Source organism: Talpa occidentalis, unplaced genomic scaffold (genome assembly GCF_014898055.3).
Source record: "Talpa occidentalis isolate TD23 unplaced genomic scaffold, MPIMG_talOcc4v2.1 talOcc4.5, whole genome shotgun sequence".
In the NCBI taxonomy this organism is placed as follows: Eukaryota; Metazoa; Chordata; class Mammalia; order Eulipotyphla; family Talpidae; genus Talpa; species Talpa occidentalis.
In genome coordinates, this window is record NW_023604861.1 from 43,217,380 (window position 1) to 43,239,745 (window position 22,366).

At 38.4% G+C, this 22,366-nt stretch overlaps 1 protein-coding gene across 3 annotated transcripts in view; it reads right to left on the bottom strand.

Moving 5' to 3' along the window:
* LCP1 (lymphocyte cytosolic protein 1) overlaps nt 1–22,366 on the bottom strand; it is a 156,662-nt gene that overhangs the window by 57,611 nt on the left and 76,685 nt on the right. The window contains exon 1 of one of the 3 annotated variants that reach the window (XM_037527019.2): nt 2,441–2,583. The exons of the other annotated variants lie outside the window; for them this stretch is intronic. The gene's annotated coding sequence lies outside the window, so the exon portion shown is untranslated. Of the gene's footprint in view, nt 1–2,440; nt 2,584–22,366 lie in introns of those variants that run through there. 3 annotated transcript variants of the gene reach the window in all.

Consider the following 22,366-nt stretch of genomic DNA (forward strand, 5'->3'; position numbering starts at 1 on the left):
CAGAAGGAAGTAACAAGAGATGAGTTGGGGAAGTGGTTGAAGCAAATTTGTACACACAATTCTTTAGTGAAATTATGTGTCAATGAAAAGAAAATACTGCTGGTGAAGTATGGAAATTAGACTTTTGGTGGCAAACATAATGTAGTATAACTAGGTGTTGATTTACAAAGCTATGTCTCTGAAACCTATATAATGTCATAAACCAATTTTACTTCAATGAAAAAAATGTTTGAATTACGCCTTCAACTTACATGAAAAGTTCAGTGGTATTTCATTTATGAAAAATAAAAAAATGTTTCTGGGTTTATTATAAATTTCTTGCTTTGTCTCTTTCTCTCTTAAAATCGTGAGTGACAAGACTCTCTCTCTTAGTCAGCTTCAGAAATGAAAGTCTACATACAAGCAATCTACATCTGAGAAAGTATACTGGTTTGGAAGAGAGGACCTGGAGTAGACAGATCCTTATAGAGAGGCCAAATGGAGCCTGTAATCCTGGTTACCTCCCAACTTCCCCTGACTAGTGACCTTGAGCGAGTTCCAACAATGACCTAAGCCCACTCTCAGGTAGTTGAGAGTGGGGATTAAATGAGGTGAGGCAGGAAGAGTGGTTGAATATAGTAAGTAGTTGCAAATACTAAGTGTTAAAATTACTTTCCTTTCTTCTCTAATTTAAATAGATACATTTGAATGAGACTTTACTGTTGGCTTCCTCTTCCCACAAAGAATTCAGAGAAAAACTTACAATTGAAATTAAAACACTGACATTATTTTCCAAATTACAGATTTTGCCAAAGCATAATTGATGTAGGAGACAACATTTTAAATGTGACAAAGGAGAGCATCCCTGAAGCCAAAGAAATGTTCCCCTTAGCATAATCCTTCCATCATAGCAGTGCTTATTGGGAGGGACCCCGAAGATTCTTCCCTGATGTTACTGGGGATGAGCTAAAATGAAGAGGAATAGATATTTTATAACTCACCAGACTGATATTTTACAGTCCACCTGAATTTCAATCAAGAGACTTTTTTCCTACTTTGAATTAACCTTTTTATGTTCTTTTTTTCACTCTCGATATAAGGAAAATATAGACAGTCCCATGCATCCTAATTTATTTATTCTAATTAAATATTTTTACTTAAAATAAGACAGAGCATACTTTTAATTTGTTCTTTTCTGGACTTCAAATCTTCCTCTCCCAGCTCCACATTTTTCCTAATTTAAAATTATTTAGGTGAATGTGGCAATACTGTGGCAACATTTTATAACTTCCAGATATTCACATTTTAGGTAAACAGTTAATTACATGCAAATTTGCTTTTGCACAATTCTTTAAGTAATTTTATTTAATAGAAACCAATTATGATGAATGCATGTAAATTCAAAATCAAAATATGTGGATAATCCCTTTTATTTATTTAATAACAATTATTTTTTTAAAAGCTGTCCTGAAGAACTAATTCCAGAAAATAAGTTGCTATCCTTGATTAAGAAAAATTGGGTTTTGATAAATATGTTGATAATGGTGATAATTCATTTTTAGTAGAAATGGTTTTTATGGTTAACATTTGTCAATGGTTCTTAATATTGCTGCATGACAAGAATTAAATAAAGGTTGATACTACAAAGTCCAAAGTCTCCATTTCAACAAAGTTTCTGGAATAAATGCCCCATATCAACTTTAAAAGAATTTCTACTGCAGACAGAAACCATTCATCCAGAATTTAATGGTCATTTGTATGGTCATAAGCATAACAAATAGTTCAGACAATCCTGCAAAAACAGTACAATTAACCAACACAAATTGCTTTTATTTTTAGAGCACAAATGGAGATGAAGATGCCTCCAATTCCATGTGGTTATTAAGCACACCCATTAAAAACCCTTGGGGCCAAAATCACTTAAATAAACAGTATCACACTCAGTAACATATGATTTGAGATGTTAATATATCCACTAAAACACTGTAAAGAAGTTTTGTTGTTTTTTTTTTAGAAAAACAGAACCACAGGAGCTAAAATTAGACTACTCCCATTAGGCCAATGAACAGAACAATCTAAATAATCAATATGTACTTTCCTGAACATTTTAAAGTAGATAAAATCACAGTAAATAGCCTCCCTGAAATAGTGTGATAGAAATAAATCATAACAAGGTTTTTTTAAAAAAGGAAAAACAATCCTAACTTGGGGATGGGGTGGTAACTGTGGATAACTGGAGAACCCACCCAGAGAGCCAAGGGGCCCCTCTGGGGGGGCAACCCAAGGCAGTTGCAGCTTTGCTGGGTGGTTCAGTGTTGGTGGGGCACACAGAGGGCTCTGGTGACAGGTGCTCAGATCTTTGTTTCCTGAAGGCAAACTATACAATCCATACCAACTGAGCTGCATAACCAGCAAAGTTAGGCAAAGTTAAGCCTGAAGTAACAAAAAAAGACAAATTTACCTTGTAGGAAAGCTCTTCTCAGCAGTACTGGTACTGGCGTGTGACCAGATACCCCCTTCTTTCTGATCTGCAAGAACTTTGTCAACCCTTGTGGTCACAAGGCAGGAAGTGCAGTAAATGACAAATCATCAGTCGGAAAGAAATAGATTTTGTCTTATAAGGGCAAAACCCTAACTGTTTTCATGGCCCCTCCTTGGCAAAAATCACCTGACAAACAGGTCACACTAAATTGACTTCCGTTTCTTTTGCCCTCCAGCTTAGGTCGGGCTACTTAAACCTGTCTGATTTCAGGTAACAAGGTACAGTCAGTCTGCAAGCTTGACTTCTTTCTCTGACCCAGTTGCAAATACAAATCCAAGGTGCCTTGATACTTACAACAAAGATAAACAAATTCTTCATTTTCAGAGAAATTGGAGAGAAGAAGATGGCATATACTTGAAGTAAACTAAAAGGGATTTCCTCCGGAAAGCCCCGCCCCAGCTGAAACCAAACCTTCCTGAAGAGTCCCCTAACAGTGATCTTATTGGTGCAAACAAAACAAAATGATCTCTTAAGGGAAACTGCCTGAAAAGGAATGTCACTATATTATTTACTCATTCTTTTATTTATAGAACACCTATGTGCTAGGGATCTCTTTAACCCAATTAAAGATTTCAATTATTTAGACATTTCCTATATAGAGTACCAGTGGATCACACAGGCAGCTGCTGTAGTTAAACGCAAGACTAACTTCCTTCATACAGTGAAGATTTATTTTTTGAACACACAGTTTATGAAATTAGCAAGAAAAAACAAATGCTCAATTCTGTGCCCCAAATCCAGATGCTTGTTATGAGGGAAAATTCTCACTTTCATAGGTAAGCACTGATGGTGTAATAGTGGTTGTAAAGGTTGTGTGACACTTGAGAACTGTTGACTACCAGTGAATAGTCTTTGCATCTCCTGAGACTGTGAAGCTCCAGCGGTCAGCCTTACTGATGCAAAAGGAAAACACACAGCTGTGCACAAGGGCTGATGGTGAACTGAATCTGATCATTCTTTTTGTTTCAGACCTCAAATGTTGAAGCAAACTGTTCTGGTTTGTTTACTCCATTTACCAGTGTTATGGCAACTGCTTGGTGAGATGCCCATAAGGGGCATCTTAGGGAAGAGGGCAGGCAGAGGAATGGGAAGAGGTGGTAGAGACTCAGTTCATCTGAGAAGTGGCTCATCTAAAAAAAACCCCCAAAACTATCAATCCTCTTTGCTCCTTAGGGAAGTTTGAGAGAGTAAATCAGACGCCAGTTTCTCCATTGTATAAATGACTCCCAGGTAATAGGTTGCAAAGATCTTCCAGAAGCACTTCAGTTCTTTTCAGGATACTAGAGACACACCTATGCATCACTGTGACAGTACTCATCACTCCTACAAAGTGGTCAAATGCTGGTCTTTTCCACTCTGGTGAGAATAATCATTATTCTATTCCCTGTCATAGGATGTCACAGATAGTGTTCTTTATGGTCTTAAGGATGAAAATATGAGATGACTGTGGGTGTTTCTAATATGATTCTGCATCCTTGTGGTTTTAGGATGAAATGAAGATGCAGAAGGAACCCTTCATAAAGGGGAACAGAGATACAGCTCATTCACCTGGGAGCAGAAGCAGCCAGTATTTATTGGTGCCTTAGTACTGGAGGAATCTATAAAGAGGAGCAAAATACACTTGAGTGTTGGTTCACTAAGTGTTTGAATGCTTGTATATAGGCACTGGTTATTCAGTAATGAATAAGATGTGATCATTGCTCTCAGGGATTACAAAGTTAGGTAGGGGAGAAAAACATGTAAGTAAAAAAAAAAAAAAAAAGCCACCTACTGTGAGGGGTTAAAAAAGGCTGTGGAACATTGAGGCAGATGCAGATGTGAGCAGAGCTTTCACTGAAGATGATGAAATATGCCTACAGCTATGATTACAAGTTAAAAGGGTTCAGGATTCCAGACAACGGTTAGATTCTAAAAGATTAAAGTCACCGAATTGTGCTACTTATAATCACCTAGTTGAAGGATTTTCTACTCTAGCACTGACGTTATCAGCCACCCACCACCACCTCACCCACATCCGGGACTATTCCCTTAATCGTAATCTCTTTATCTGCTGCTCAGCGGCATAAGTCACTCGGGTTTTAAAGTGTTTTTTTTTTTTTTAAATAAATTTTATTTTTATATTCCCCATACAATTGCAATCCCCTTATTTTGACCCCAATCCCTCCCCTCCCCACCCTCCACCCCCATAGAGTGTCTCTGGTTCATAGTTTTTTGTAGATTTTGATTTTCACTTTCTTATAGTTATTCATTTTTCCTGGTCCCTTATTTAAGTTTTCTAGATTCCTGCTATGAGTGAGACCATCCAGCATTTTTCTTTTTCTTTCTGGCTTATTTTGCTGAGCATGATCCCTTCCAGCTCCATCCATGTTGCTGCAAATTGCATGAGTTTATCTTTTTTGATTGCTAAGTAATATTCCATGGTGTATATGTACCACATCTTCTTGATCCAGTCATCTATTTTTGGGCATTTGGGTTGTTTCCAAAGCTTAGCTATTGTAAACAGTGCTGCTATAAACATAGGGGTGCAGATGCTCTTTGGAATTGACGTTTCTGTGTCCTTTGGGTAAAGTGGTTTCTGAGAAAAGTATTTTATTATCAGGGTTTAGAACTGCTTGTACATCATAATACATGATGTACACTTATTACATGATTCAATTTACAAGTCTTTTAATATTTATAGCTGGCTGGATCTTCTATATACATTATTTCATTTATTATTCATAGTAACTCCATGAACTAGTTTTTTTCCTACAATTGTTTGATAATGATTTAATTATTGAGATATGCCTTGCATACCATAAAACTCACCATATAAAAGTGAAATGCAGTGGTTTTTAGTAAACTGACAGAATTGGGCAGCCATCACACACTATATAATTCCATAATACTTCCATCACCCTCAATAAAAACCCTTGTGAGCATCAACCCCACGTCACAATCCCCCAGCCATTAATCTATTTTTTTTCTCTTTGTAGATTGTCTCTTCTGGACATCTCATATAAATGCAAATACGAAATATATGGTCTTTTGTGACAAGTTTCTTTTACCAACCTTGTTGGAGCATATAACTGTTTCATTTTTGTCTACAGAAGATTTCATTACATATATATACCTCATTTTATTTATCCCCTTATTAGGCATAGACATTTCAGTCATTTTAACTTTTTGGACATTATAGATAATATTTTGATAAACATCTGTGTATGTATTTTTGTATGGACATATTTCATTCTTTTCAAATAATTTCTTTTCCTATTGTTGAATTTCATTTTTTAAAAATTTCTTTCCCACCACCATGTCTTATATCCCTTTAACCATTTCTCTTCCCCCTGTCCCTCACAGAAGCCTCACTTTATTAGTGTTGCTAGTTTTTATAAATATTTGCTTAGTCAAATCAACCACTATATAAATATTTATATATTTATATAATGTATATTATAAATTTACATTTATACATATTTATTTACCATTCTGATTTACTTTGCTATATGTAATTCCCTCAAACTCTTCCCATTTTGCTGTAAATGGCAATACTTACTCTTTCCCTGTGGCTGTTTATATGGATATACCACATTTTCTTTTCTTTTTTTTTTTTTTTAAAGATTTATTATTTATTTATTTATTTATTTATTTATTTATACATACATTTATACAAGCACTGGGTACAGTCAGAAGCGCGGGAGGGTGAGAGAAGTCACCAGAGCCAAAGCAGGGAGCAGAAGAGGCAAACTGACGAAGTACACTGCTGAGGGGAGCAGCAGGTGTGGCAGGAGCGACCTGTGCACCATATGGGACCCTCACGGGTGGGCTGGGGATCGAACCACAGCAGAGGCTGCGGGCAGCTTCGCAGCCCAGTGCTCAACCACTGCACCACTGGGGAGGCCTATACTACATTTTCTTAATTCAATCCTATATCAGTGGCTACTAAGGTTATTTCCATATCCTAGACATTGTAAACAATGCTGGAACAAATATTGTAGAACATATAATTTTGGAGTTGATGGTTTCAGATTCTTTGGATTTATGTCCAAAAATGGGATTGCTGGGTCATACAGTATTTGAATTTTCATTTTTTCAAGGTAATTATTACCAACAATAAGGTCCCTCTTTCTCTGCATTCTCTCTAGTACTTGTTACAGAGAATCTTTTATGTGCCATTCTCATAGAGGTGAGATGACATCTGATTGTGATTTTCACTTGTGGCTCCCTTATTAAAAGTGATAACGAACATTTTCCCATGTATCCATTGGCATTCTGGATATTCTTTTTAATAAATTGTTCAGATCTGCTGCCCATATATTAATTGGGTATTTTATTGTTAAATTAAGTAAGGTTTTTTGGTATGTCTTGGGTATTAACTCCTTGTCAGTTGTGTAATATGTGAGTAATTCCACTCACTCCATAGGGTATCTTTTTAAATTACACATATATATATATTCCTTTTACTGTGTAAAGTTCTTAAATTTGGATAATCTCAATTGTTTATTTTTGCTTTTATTTTCCTTGTTGCAGGGGTTGAGTTTCCAAAAACATCTTTATTTTTGATGCCATGAAACATATTGTCAGTATTTTTTTTCTACATATCTTTTTCTTGCAGATTTTATATCTAAGTCTTTAATTCATTTTAAATTTATTTTTGTGGGTAGAGCTAAAAAGTAATCCTACTTCATTCTTTCATATATGGCTTTCTAGTTTCCCAGCATCATTGTTAAAGAGATTCTCCCTTCCCCATTATATGGTCCTGGCTCCTTCATCATAGTGTAGGGTAAGGAAAAATGTCAGGCTTTTCTGCCCTCCTGCCATCAGGATAGATGATGGATCCTTCCGGTCCTGAATGCATGCCTGATGGCAGGCACCTGGAATAGGGTGTGGGCATAGGTAGATGGGATTCACCTGGGCTAAGACTGTGCTTTTAAGGGCGGCATCACGGGGACGCGAGCAGCAGCGGAAGCCGAAAGAGAAGCCAAGAGAGAAGCAAGAGAAGCAGAAGCAGAAGCAGAGAGAATGCCAGAGAGAGCCCAGATAGAGTGAAGATTTGCTGGGGGCTGGGAAGACTGCCAGCCTCCCGGCCCCCCAGCACTCCTGCCTGCCATGTACCTGCTAAATCCCAATAAAAGACCTGTAAAAAGCCACTGAGGACTCTGACTCCTCCTTTACCTGGTCTGCTGGATCCTAGAAAACCTGCACTGTGTCCAGTCCTGACCCTACAATTGGCGTAGTTGGCAGGATGATCCATGCAGATGGGTATTGGAGCCCTCCGAAGACCTGGAGGGACTAAAGAGTAACAGACTGTGTTTGCCTGTGATGACGCTGGAGGTGGCATGAAGGCACAGAAGGTGGACACGGTCTGGGAGCTATGGAATAAGACCATGCCTGGAAGAGGAGATGCCCAAGAGGACCAGCCAACAACACCCAAAAGGACCAGCCAACGACCCCTGAGGCAGCAGAATTGTCGGAGAAGAGAGGACCACGATTCGGAGCTCGCCAGTGCTGGTGGAAAGGCCTAATGGACTTGGACTGATGGACTTAGACTGACAATCCCGCCAGAAGGCAGAAGACCTTGGCAGGTTATGTTTTTTGAGAATCTGGGGGTGGCCAGCTGGCCTTGATGGCCAAAAGCAGCCTGTGTATGCCCAGCAGCCAGGCAGAGGAGAAAAGCCAACTGAGAAGGCAAAAGCTGGTGCTGATGCTAAATTTGGGAAGACGTGAGCTACTATTAAGCAGCCTGGGTATGCTGAAGACCTGTGAGTCTCGTAAAATCACCTGTGGGTGATGCCCTGCTCATTGTCGAGTGAGGGTGAGGAGCTGAGGAACCCGTCCCTGAGGGACGGGTGGGGAACGTGGCTTGTGGTGGAGCCTAAGCCGCATGTAGAGTTTGGATCTCCGACCCATGTGCTTGTGCAGTGGGTTGGCCTGAGTGCAGGGGTCTGCGAATCGCATTGGTGGCTATGAAGGCCGAATGTTGGAGTGACTGCAGACAGAAACCCTGAGGGTTGGTGATTACCCCCAACAGAATAGAATCGCCAATCCCAGAGTGAGTGCATCCTGGGGGTGGATGCGGTATGTGGCTTGTAGCCGAGACTACAACCAGAGAAGGCCAGGAAGCCCGACGGCTCCTGGTATGTTACAGTAGATGCCGTGAGTGATTCCCCTCCCTTGTATGAGCAGTGCCTTTGGCAGCATATTTGGTGGCTCATCTGCTAGTACCAATAATTGTCTTTTGCACTAGGTTGGGGCCCTGCCTGGACTTATTTGTGTTCTGTTGTATTTTGTTATATTGTGATGTATTTGCTTTTGTGGGCCATGGGTGCATTGTTTATGTTTGCTAAGAAAATTGTATATATATGTAGATTACATGGCAGAAAACCCTAAGGGGGTGGACTGTAGGGTAAGGAAAAATGTCGGGCTTTTCTGCCCTCCTGCCATCAGGATAGATGATGGATCCTTGCGGTCCTGAATGCATGCCTGATGGTGGGCACCTGGAATAGGTTGTGGGCATAGGTAGATGGGATTCACCTGGGCTAAGACTGTGCTTTTAAGGGCGGCATCACGGGGACGCCAGCAGCAGCGGAAGCCGAAAGAGAAGCCAAGAGAGAAGCAAGAGAAGCAGAAGCAGAAGCAGAGAGAAAGCCAGAGAGCCCAGATAGAGTGAAGATTTGCTGGGGGCTGGGAGGACTGCCAGCCTCCCGGCCCCCCAGCACTCCTGCCTGCTATGTACCCGCTAAATCCCAATAAAAGACCTGCAAAAAGCCACTGAGTACTCTGACTCCTCCTTTACTGGTCTGCTGGATCCTAGAAAACCTGCACTGTGTCCAGTCCTAACCCTACAGTTAGGTATGTATAGTCCTGGGCTTTTGATTCTATTGATCATTATGTACATTTTTATTCCAATATCATGTTGTAATTACTGTTGCTTTATACCATAATGTCAGATAACATGCTTCCATTTCTCTCAGTTCCAGGATGAAATACTTTTGTGGCCAGTTGGACTGTTTGATCTCAAACTCATTCTGATGTAGCACACTTTTACTCTATTCCTCCTCCACACTGTATGATACAGGTGTTTGTTACTACTACATTTGCTTTACTGTTGCTTTATAATAGCCCCTTTAGTATTTCTTTCATGTCTGGATTGGTGTTGATTTATTCTTTTAATTTTTGTTTTCAGTGAAATACCTTACTTCTTTCTTGAATGATGGTTTTGCAAGATAAAATGTCCTAGTTGGAAATATTCTTCTTCAAGTACTTTAAATATCTCCTGCCATTCAATTCTTGCAATTACATTTTCCACCGCAAAGTCCCTAGACAAAGTAAGAGGTACTTCTTTACAGGTTACTCATCTTTTTCTCAATGCTTTTAATATTCTGCCCTTGTCATTAGCTTTTAACAGTTTAGTTATGTCTCTTGGAGGTTGTCATCGGGTATTTTTTTTTGGAAATCTTTGGGCCTCTTAGATCAGGGTGTCTGATTTGTCCAGAATGAGATAGTTCTCAGCTGTAAGTTTTCTATGCCTGAACTCTGTATCAGGCATAGTCTGCAGTTCTGCTGGATTGAGACTTCTCTTGAGATGTTCTTGCTTCCAAAATTTGAGAGGTTCTTCTGTCTCTTCATTTTTAGGGTTTTTGTTTGTTTATTTGTTTGCAATAGGGGTTTTGCTTTTCTTGTCTTGAAAACAAATGTTATTCTCCTCCTGCCAGAGCTAGGTATAATCGTTTTTTTTTTTTTTTTTTAAACCAGGATCTCTAGGTATCTATTATTTCATAGATTTTGTACCTGTTCAGATGGCCGGGACACTGGTGCTGGAGAGGGGTGATAGGGAGAAAGAAATTGGGGCCATAGGGCACTGAAAGTTTGCATCCAGAGAGCATCAAGGGTTCAAGTTTCCTACAGTGCTGTAAGCACTCAAGTTAAGTGGTGGGGACCCATAGTGATCCTCTCCCCTAGGTCAACCTCTTTGGTCAAAGGTATCTAAACAGTCTTGTGCCAGCCTTAACCTCAAGCCTGTAGTTGAGCAGTACATTGGTTCTGGTTGGGAACTATAGTTAAGACAGGGCCACAAGCTGGGAATTGTTCTCTTCACTAGTGAGTATAGTCTTATCCAGAGGCACTAGCTCCTGATAAGACTCAGGTATTTCAAATTCTGGCTAGTGAGAGCATTCACCTAGTTGCTATGTAGGTTTTGACATTGGCTGAGGGTAAGGCAGGTAATCACACCCTTAGGGTGCAAAAAATAATAGCTCCTTCTATGAAGAGACACAGGTGATCTAATCTGGCTCTTCCCATCTGTTCTGGCTCCAGCTATTTTAGTTTGGGAGCCTCAGCCTCAGCGAGTAATCATACTCTACACACTTACTCCTATAGTTTTCCACTGGTGTATCCTCTCTGTCCCACACCCCAACTCTGTGCACCCCCTTCTCCAGTGTACTACTTGGTTTTTAAAGTCTCCAATGGGGATGTGTGCCCTTGAATTAATGACAGAAGGTCTCTGTACACAGCCATTCTTCTCTCTCATGTGTTATAGTGCTCTACTATTGCGCCAAATAGTTTAATAGCAGTTTTTCTTAAGTCTTTCCATCTTCCCACCTTTCCATTGTGCTGTTGCTACTGCTGCACGCTATAGTCATCTGTTTATCATTCAGGGATTGTTGTCTTTGTTTTGTTGTAATTTGGCTGCAAATCTATGGAGGAAGCCAGTGCAGTGTCTTCACTCTGCTGCCATCTTGCTGAACTCTTGTTTTCATTAATTTTTATTTTATTTATTTATTTTTTTAAAGATTTATTTATTTATTTATACATGCACTGGGTACAGTCAGAAGCACAGGAAGGTGAGAGAATTCACCAAGCCAGAGCGGGGAGCAGAGCAGGCAGAAGAACCGAAGTACACTGCTGAGGGGAGCAGCGGGCGGCAGGAGAGGTCTGCGCGCCATGTGGGACCCTCCGGTGGCTGGGGAGCAGCCGGGGATCGAACCAGCGCTGCAGAGGCTGTGGGCAGCTTCGCAACCCAGCGCTCAACCGCTGCGCCACCAGGGAGGCCCCTCATTAATTTTTAAATAAAAGTTTTAAATATAAAAACACATATAAAAATAAGTTTTAAATATAGTTTTAGACGGTAAATATTAGCTCAAAGCTTCTAATGAAACACCACTCTCCTGACACACTCAACCTCTACCTTTGATTTCCATTCCCCAGAAACAATTATTTTAAATAGTTTTAGTTATTTCTTCTGCTGCTTCATATTTCTAGAATTTTATGTCTTGATTGTTAAGGTTCTGCTTTTTTTTTTCTTTTACTCTTAATTTTACTCGGGAGATGAACATATCACCCTCTTTCTCCAGCATGCTAACCTAACACACTTACCATTCTCTAATAGCGCATAACCTTTTTCAGTTAAATCAACACTGAGCTTTTACAATGACTATGTAAATAGTCATAGCTTGAATTATGCAGAGAAGTATATTTATATTTCCTTTCTATATATATTTTTTCATTTGCTAGGTTTATGTATACCTATTACTAATTCTGTACCAATCTTCCCATGAGAGTTACAATATAATTTTAAGTATCATGAAAACAATGTTTCTCTTTTTGCCTTCCTAGAGTCCTTCATCCTCCTGACTAGTTACTGCCCAACTATCATCTAGAAGCTTCCCTTCACCAATCGCCCAACTATCATCTAGAAGCTTCCCTTCACCATCGTCTTGGGATTCCCTTCTTTTCCCTCTGGGCTGGATCTTCTATTTATGGATCACGTATTGTCTACTCTCTTGGTCTACTTCTCTATTTCATTAAGCATATCCACTATAGATTCCTCAGAAAGAGTGACAATTTCTTGAGATATTATTAGCTGAAAACATACATAATCTGCCCTCATTTTTGGAAGTCCACAATGGAAATCTCTTAAAATTTTGAAGGAACTGTTCCAGTGTGTTCCTGGTTTCAGTTTTACTTTTGAAAGGTCCGATATCATCCTGACTATAGTTTCTTGCATGTCTTTTCTTTTTTCTTTCCAGAAATATTTAGGATTTTCATTTCATAACTGGAATTTTAAAATTTTAGAGGCTCTATTTATTTCCTAAGACTGTTTTAACAAAGTACCACAAGTTGGGGGGTGAGGCTATTATAATAACATATTTATTGTCTCATGGTTCTGGAGAATAGTCTGAAATCAGAATAGACTGAAGTCTGAAATCAAGGTATAAGCAGGGTTTATTCCTTCTGAGGTCTGTGAAGGAGACTTTATGTCATGCCCATCTTCTAGCTTCTGGTGATATGCTGGCAAACTTTGGTATTCTTAGGTCACAGAGACATCACCCAGATCTATAGAGTTAGTATCCAAATTTCCCTTTTCCACAAGGAGACAGTCATAAAGGACTTGGGCCTATCCTAATGACCTCAGCTTAATATGATTACTTATAAGTGTCTTATTTCTAAATAAGGTTACATACACAGGCACTGGTGTTAGGACTTCCATGTTTTGGGGTGAGGACACAATTCATAACAGGGTCTTAAATAGAAAGTGACACAATCTGGGCCTCCCTAGTGGTGCAGCCGTTGAGTGCTGGGCTGCGAAGCTGCCTGCAGCCTCTGCAGCGCTGGTTTGATCCCCGGTCACCAGCGAGGGTCCCACATGGCACGCAGACCTCCCCTGCGGCCCGCTGCTCCCCTCAGCAGTGTAGTTCGTCACTCTGCCTGTTCTGCTCCCCGCTCTGGCTCTGGTGAATTCTCTCACCCTCCCATGCTTCTGACTGTACCCAGTGCTTGTATGAATAAATAAATCTTTAAAAAAAAAAAAAGAAAGAAAGAAAGTGGCACAAGCAGACCTGGAAAATCTCCCTACCACTAATAAGAATGAGATGGTAAAGGTTAGAGTTGTGATGGGGAGGATGAAGATTGGATCATTCCAGAGGCTTCTGTCTTTCACACAGTAAGTGGTAGTGGGACAAAGATAGATAGGTAGACTCAGCACACTTGGTAGGCAGAAAAGATAAAAAGGGACTGATTGAATAAAGGAGAAGGATGAGTCAAGGCTGACCCCCATTTCTGGTGGGGAAAAGGTGGTGGAGAATGGTACCTTTCAATGAAACAGGAAACACAAGGGGTGGCTTTGGGGAAGACGTGAATTTAGGAAATTCTACATTATTTCAATTCCCACACAACATTATTAGGTTGCACTCCTAAAACTATGATCTAAAGGACTTCACTCAGTCTTCAGTGTCCTTGTCTTAATGCAACCTTTGACATTGTTAATCATCCTTTCTTTTTTCAAACTTTCTTCTTTATAAGCAATTACTTATATTTAATTGCAAAATGAACAATTCTACTTTGCAATCCAATTATCACCTCAAACATCTAAAACAAAACTCACTAATCCTCTGATAAATAAACTATGCTCTATTCTAGCCCTGACTTTCTTAGTCCAGCTAAGAGTGCATCATTGGCTCATGATAGTCTGGGATATTCCTTGACTCCTCGTGGAGTCAAAGTTGCATCTATTTTTTTCCTCAGTCTTTCCCAATATTGTGTTTTCTTTGCCTCTTTCTCCTTATTAAATGCTGATTATTACCATAACCTTGGGCTTTGGACCAGCTTCCTATGTCCCACTTCACTACTCTTTAATCCAGCCTGTGTACCGCCACCATGTTCCTGAAGCTTTCTCTTCCTCTCATCACTCTCTTGCTCACCAATAACCTGGAATTATTCATTACTCTCAGGATAATGGTCAAACTTTCCCTCAATCCATTTTTCAGGTCTCATATTAGGCAACATAAGCTGTCTGGTGGTTGAGCTGGACTATTAATGACCTCTCACATGCTCAGCATACTCCTCACCATACCTGTAAGTTTCCTGGGCTCTCCCTTCCTGCCTGCTCTCCCCACTCATTTCCATAAGTATGAAACGTTCCCCTAGAACCAAACACAGTACCTCCACCTGAATTTGTGGGCCCAGAGTCATATGAAAAAATGATCTCTTTGTTAAAAAAATGATTAAGAATGTTTAGACAGTGACAACAGAGCATTGAGTCGAGTATGAAGCCCTTCAGAGCACAGAGGTCCTGTGTGGCTTGGGTTACATGCCCATGAAATTGACCCTGACCAAGAATCCTTCCTTGACCATCAATCTATTCTTGCCTTCTATTCTGCAAATCTACAATGCTTGACTATAAGCTATTCTTGGTATTTATTGCATGCCATGTTTCTTTTCATTTAATCTGTATGAGTATATGTCTATATGTCTTGATTCATTTATCAAGCTCTTACTAGGAATTGCCATGTCGCAGGGCCTTAGAAAACAAAAGGCTCATGCACTGAAGAAGTTCACAATTTTAGAGGTTATGAAACATGCTAGCAATTATAATACTGAGGTAGAGAGATAGGATACCAAAAACATGGATGTGGATATGCAGGCAGGAAGGCATCTTAGGAGAATGTGTAGTTGAGTCTCCAAAAGTAAGTAGAAACTAGCACAGCAAAGGAGAGGAAAGAGTGATGAAGGGCATTTCAGACAGAAGGACCAGCATCTATTAACAGTGTGGGAACACTGTGATGCATACCTCCAAATGAAATGTCAGTTTCTGGAGAAAAGAAATTGTATTTTCTCCTAGCACACAATTTATTGCTTATAGTACAAATTTAGTAAATATTTGATTAGCTGAGAAGGTAAAATGATTCTATAAATAATATGACACTTAAAAGTTAAACCAAAAAACAAGGTAATTAGATATTTTAAATATATATCTAAAATTCATTCTCTACCCATGTTTCCAGAGAATTTATATAACCAGCTGTATATAAAGACTGATACTATACCAATTTAATGCTAATTTTACTAACATTATCTGATAACAGTGCAATGAAAGCTAATTATAGCTGTTATCATCAGGTAGATTATAAAAGGAAGAGGGCTAGTCATAGCTGTAAATTTCCTTTTCATAAAATGTCAAGTACATAAAAATGTTATCTTTGAAATATTTCTAAGTATCAAAATGTCAAATTCAGTATATTATGTAGGCTCTGACCATTTCATTTGAGTAGAGAATATACATACCTTTGTAACAACTCCCTAGATAACCACTGACTTTTTATAACCCATTTTCACTAATAGTCATTAAAACAGACTGAAGTGAATGTATACCATTTACCGTCACCTTCCCTTGCTGAAAATACAAAACTTCCTCAACTTTTGTAAACAGATATACTGCCGTTGCTGCTCAGATAATGTTTGAGATGTTCCCAACAAGCAAAAATTCAAATACAAGGACAAAGATTTTAAAATAATAAGACAATAAAAGAAAATAATAAAAGGTCTGACTTACATATTAAAATGGAAAGTCATGAGCTTTTTAACAATGCAATAAAAAAATAAAAATAAGAATAAGAAAAAAGATTGAGAAGCATGATACATGGAAAACTAAAATGCCTGAAATTGGAAAGCTTAGGACAAAACCCTTAATTCCAACACCTGAACTGGATCTTGTGCAAGCATTTTTCCTTTCCGCAACTGAATTTATATGTAAATTGGAGAAAACAGCACTGTATCACAGGGTTATTTTGAGGAATAAATAAGATAATATATGATAATACACTTAACACAGTGGTCTGAGCTAGTGCCAAATTTTAATTGAATCTGAATCTGCAATTTGTGATTTATATTGTGATATTACTTTTTAAGTATTTCATTATGGCAATTCAAATTCATTCAGTCAACCTCTATTACCCTATACTGGATACTTTATCATATCACATTTAATACTATTAGAAAACCCATGACAATAGGTGGCATATAATCTTTTTAAAGTAAGAAAACTGAGATTGAGAGGAAAAGGTTTTGTTCTAGACACAATGGAATATTACTCAGCAATCAAAAAAGATAAACTCATGCCATTTGCAGCAACGTGGATAGAGCTAGAAGGAATTATGCTCAGAAATAAGTCAGAAGGAAAAAGAAAAATATCGGATGGTTTCACTTATAGGAGGAATATAGGGGAACCAAATAAGACAACAGTGTTAAAAAATAATAACAGTACAAAACACAACAGAGCAAAAACAGACAATTATAAACCTGAGACATACTGCAAGTAAGGAGAGAGAGGGATCAGAGGGAGGGAGGGAGGGAAGAGCACAGGGGACTGAGGTGATGGTGCACAGGTGCATTGGGTGAAAGAAATTCTATGGGGACTACACCTGGCAGGGGGGAAGCAAATATTATTTAAAAATGAACAATGAGGGCCTCCCTGGTGGCGCAGGTGGTTGAGTGCAGCACTGTGAAGCTGTCCGCAGCCTGTGCAGCACAGGTTCAATCCCTGCCAGCTGACAAGATACCCACATGGCGCGGCAGACCTCTCCTGTCTTGCCCACTGCTCCCCTCAGTAGTGTATTTCAGTCAGTCTGCCTGTTCTGTTCCCCACTCTGTCTCTGGTGAATCCTCTCATCCTCCCAGGCATCTGGCCTGTACCCTGGTTCTTGTATGAATAAACAAATCTTAAAAAAAAAAAAAGATGTAAAAAATAATTAAAAAATAAAATGAAATATTAAAAAAAAAAGGTTTTGTTCTTACTGTTTATCTGCAGCTGCTCAAATTCTCCATTCTTTAAATATAGATATGAATCACTTGCAAATTCTCTGCATACTAGATCTAAGGACAGTCAGCATAACTTCAATGAATTCATGTGACACTACTTCCTTATTTCAATCACTCATTTACTAAGCAAGTATTCACTGTGTAAGTGCCAAGGAAGACATAAAACAAATAGGTAAAGACTCACAGGGAACTTATGTGGTAGAATGAAATGGGTGATTTTAGAGTAGCATGTTGGAAGAGGAATGAAATAGAATGGGAGGTGACTGGAAATTAATAAGGTTAGGAAGTCCTGGTTTTTGACAAGGTATGAGGCAATAACTTCCAGGCATGGGATAGTGGCAAGGGGCAACGGAAGCCGAGATGGGCTTGAGATATGTCAGAGGTTGACTGTCTGTAAAGGATAAACAGGAAAGAAGAGTTAAGCAAGAACAAAGTTAATCACTTGAGGAATTTAGGAAACAGTGATATCCTGACTAGAAATGTGGCATTGAGAGAAGATAAGGATGGAATTCACCTGACCACCCTGAGACAGCACTGAATAGTCACAGGAGAGTTGGCCTGTGAACAATGCAAGCCATGCAACTGGAGCTGCGGGGCCCCGTCAGGGCAGAAGATAAGGGACTGGACCTCATCAGCATGAGGTAACTATAAAGGTATGGGATTGAGATAAGTTTTAGCAGGAGCATTTAGAAACAAATGAGCAGAAATTCAAGGCCTGCTAGCTAACATTGAGAGGAGGAGAAAGCTAACATTGAGAGGAGGAGCTAACAATTTAACAAATTTTTCAGCAGGTGCTAAAATGGAATATATTTAGATAATATATTAGCTTTCAATTATTTTATACTAGATTAGATAATAAAGGACTATATTACAATACTGTTTTTCTGTACTTAGTAAAGATTAACATTAACAAAGACAAAAGCATATGCACTTTAAATTCTGTCCATTTTGAGAAGAATCATACTCAAGAAAAGGAATTCATAGCTAAAGTGACATTCGTTGAACCAAACATGAATATTAATAATCCATTTTCATATATACCAATGTGTAAGATCTTTCCTAGCAAGACCTAGGTAGTGACCAGCAAATCTGAACTTTTTTCTGCCACAGTGTTCACAACACCCAAATTCATTTACTATTTCCTCATTCATCCTACTTTCTCGACACTGCCAGATGTCAAGAATATACTGGAGGAATTAAATCAGTTCTATTTTCCATTGCACTTTGGCTATGTACCTTTCATAGCTGAGTACTTGTTAATCAACAGACGTCTTCTTTTAGATGAATTTATAGTAGCTAGAAATGGAGACAAATACATGCACAAGTGGCCACACATTTTAAGCTGAGTGCTCACTATGTCAACATAGTGAGGGTTTCAGTCTGAGAGGTCCTCCTACTCCTTTATGAACTCCATGGAACAGAGAATACCTCATCTCCTCATTGAGCTTTCCTCTTTAAATCACAATAAATAAGGGGCACATGAAAAAGATAAATTAAAAAAGGACCAGAATGAAAGCATCATGGCCTCTCCATACTATCTCTGCTTTCCGTAGATTTACTGAAAATTCTGAACTTAAAACTTTGATTGTGTAAGTCCTCAGAAAGCAGTATTTCAGAATAAGTGTGCTTGCTCTGCCTTCCCTAGTGGGTGGTTAATGGGCATAAAGGGTTGTTTTAATTTCTAAGTCATTTCCTGGTTTATGGTTTGAGTCAACCTCAAATATGTACAGGAGGGTAGCGAAACTAAATGAAAAGGGCTGGGCTTAAGGGCTGGGAACTGCCATACACTAGAAAATATCTCTTGTTTAAAGCCAGGACAGAAGGAATGCAGATTAATTTTCAAGAGAAACCTGAAATCTTGGTTTTCATGTGAAATCCTCTGATTTTTAAAATATTGGCAATGAATTTTTAAAAAATGAATATTTTGGCTAATCTGTAAACTGAATCATCCAGGGATCACTAACTTAGAACCTCTTGTCTACAGCAAATTTGCTTGTGTTTGTACAGAAATATGGATGCTATTGCAGGTTCACAAACTTTATTAAACTTAGTATATATAAATACAAAAGACTCAAGAATATTGAAAGAATTGAAGAGAAGAGACATGCAGATTCAATGGAAACAAAAAGAGAAAATATTGAAACTTAAGCATGGTAAAAAAATGATGAATATTACTGATCTATATGAGATGAAAGGTTCAATGTAAGAATGATACTGAAAGGTTAGCAACAAGACATGTAAAATATTTAAATGGTCTTGATCTATGCAATTATCATTAGCAGCAGCAGCAAAAATTTAGGAGATAATTTTTGGCATGGTAAATAGTAGATGCCCAGTGTTAATAATGCTAGGAATTTGAGTAATTAACATATCATGACAAATTCCTGCTAGAAGTTGCTAAAAGACATGGATGATTCCATTGTTTTTATCAAACTTTGTTTTGAGATTCTGGTGTATAGTCATGCATTCATTTGCCCATCCAACAAATATTTATTGAACATTTATTATGTGCCAGGTAATATCAGGGGTAATGGAAATAGCATATGAATAAGACTGGAAATAGTGTATGAATAAGATCCTGATATAGAGTTCACATTAAAGCTGAGAGACAGACACTATATAAGATAGCTAAGTACATATTCAATAGTGCTAAGTCTTAGGGAGAAGAAAAATAAAGGCAGGAATATAAATAAAAGAGGAATAGAAATCTGTGTGTAGCAGTAGTAGTAGTAGTAGTGGTAGTAGCAGCAGTAGTATGTGTGCACACATATGAGAGAGTAGGGTAATGTGGAAGTGAAATTCTACCAGGCCTGGTAGAATTTAGGACTTACAGACCTAAAGATAGTTCTCAAGGATAGAAGTTCAAATCAATCCCTGAGAAATGTTGATGGTCACCTAAAGATAGAGAATCAATTAATTACTACATATCAAAAATGGAGGCCATCAGTAATCATGTAAGAACATTTTGATAGAGTAATGGAGAAAGAGTCCCACTGGTGTGTTTTCCCAAAAGAATAGGAGGAAGAAACTAAGACATCAACTGTAAAAATATTTCCAAAGACTCATTGTAAAAGGAAGAAGTATTGAGAAAGTTGGTTCAAGGGGGAAGTAAATGCAAGAGGTTTAGTTTTTGTTTATTTAAGATAGGAGAAATAACAGTATGTTTCTGTAATTCCAGAAATTATTCAGCAGAAAGGAAAAAAAAAATAACACAAAAGACAGAGAGAAGGTTTGCTGAAGCAGTATTCTTGCATAGTGTTCTTGAAAAGTAAGCAAGGAGAGGGCTTGTCTTTGACTAACAGGGACAGCTGACCCACAGTGACAGGAGAGAAAGTATCTTAAAAAGTGGCCACAAGTGCTACAAGGTGGACCAGTGGAAATTCTTTTGATTGCTTCTATTTTCACAATGAATGAGTTTAAGGAAGGAATTATCTAAGGATTGTAGAGAAAGAAGAGTTTATGAAAAAGTTGTCTAGAGTTTGGAAGAGTGAAGAGGAATATGGCATAATGGCTGAACAATATTCAAGGCTAATGATTAAAACTTCTAAAATATTCTTTATTTAGTTTTTCATTTTGAAAAAAATTAGAGATTATAAAAAGGCAGAAAATTAGTTGAAAGAATTCCCATATGCCCTTCATTCAGCTTCCCCAAAAGTTAACATCTTACATAACCATAGTATAATTATTATTATTTTTTTAAGATTTATTTATTTATGCAAGCACTGGGTACAGTCAGAAGCACGGAAGGGTGAGAGAATTCACCAGAGCCAGAGCGGGGAGCAGAACAGGCAGACTGACAAAATACACTGCTGAGGGGAGCAGCTGGCAGGCAGGAGAGATTTGCGCGCCACGTGGGACCCTCGCTGGTGGGCCAGGGATGGAACCGGCGTTGCAGAGGCTGCGGGCAGCTTCGCAGCCCAGCGCTCAACCGCTGCACCACCGGGGAGGCCCCCATAATATAATTATTAATATCAAAAATTATCAGTGATCCACCACATTAACTGAACTACAGGCCTCTTTCAAATTTAGCAAATTGTCCATTAAATGTTATTTGTCTAGAACCATTCCATGATCCCATATTCCATTTAGTTGTGATGTCTCATTCTCTTATAATCTGGGACAATTCTTCAGTTGGTCTTTCATCAGCTTGATGCTTTTGAGAACAAAGAAAATGTCTCTCAGTTTGGATTCATCTATTTCTTCACAATTTGATTCAAATATGTATTTTTGGCAATAAATCCATGTAAGTTATGTGTCCTTTTTAGAGCAACATATCAGAGTAGGATCCTCCATTGTATAACTACCATTTTTCCTTTGTAATTAATAATTGGGTGATCACTGCACTGTGCAGTTTTTCTCCCACCCCATTCATCTCCACTGGTGCAGAGTAGGTGGCTAGTTACTTTATTAAGTGAGTACCTTAGCTAAAGTACAATTTAAAATAGTTGCAGATATCATCAAAAAGAATACTTAACTAACTCAATAGATTTTCAATGCAGACCTATAAAGATAGTAAACTACAGAGAAGTAATAGATTACATATGATCTCAAAAGAGAGAAACAGACATGATTTTAAAGTTTGACAGGACTGATTTATACCAATCTTCAGTGGAAATACTTCTTAAAAATCCATTTTTGTCCTTATACAATATGTAAGTATCCCTGAAATATAACCTGTTCATAAGTAGAAAAGAGATTCTAGGTTTTCATTTTGCCATCCAGCAAATACCTATTAGACCAATATCTGGCCTAAAATCTTAATACCTGGTGTGTGGTACAGGTGATATGTCCAACATAAAGTTAAATGAAATTAAATCTAATTAATCCATTCCAGGGCTTCAACAAAGTCAAAGGTTTTTCCAAATGAAACTCGAAAGATGATAATGATATGGTAGTTGTACCTAAACATTTTCCATACAATAGGATAATGAGCTATTCTGTGGTTTCAGATATATACTTTCATAGAAATGGAGGCCAAAGGGGAGGTAGAAAACATACTTGCTCAAGTCAAGAAATCCTCGATCTAAATTTCACTGGGCATCAACCTGAATAGCCAATGCTAGTTGCTATAGCAAGGTGGTTAAGGGCACATGCTCTGGAATAGCTATTTTTCTCAAACTCTCCAAAAAAAGAAAAGAAGAGGGGATACTTCCAAATGTATTATAAAGCCAAAATAACCCTGGCATCAAAAGCAGACAAAGATATAGCGTGCATGTGCACATACACACACTACTTACCAATATCCCTGATGAACAGATGCAAAAACAC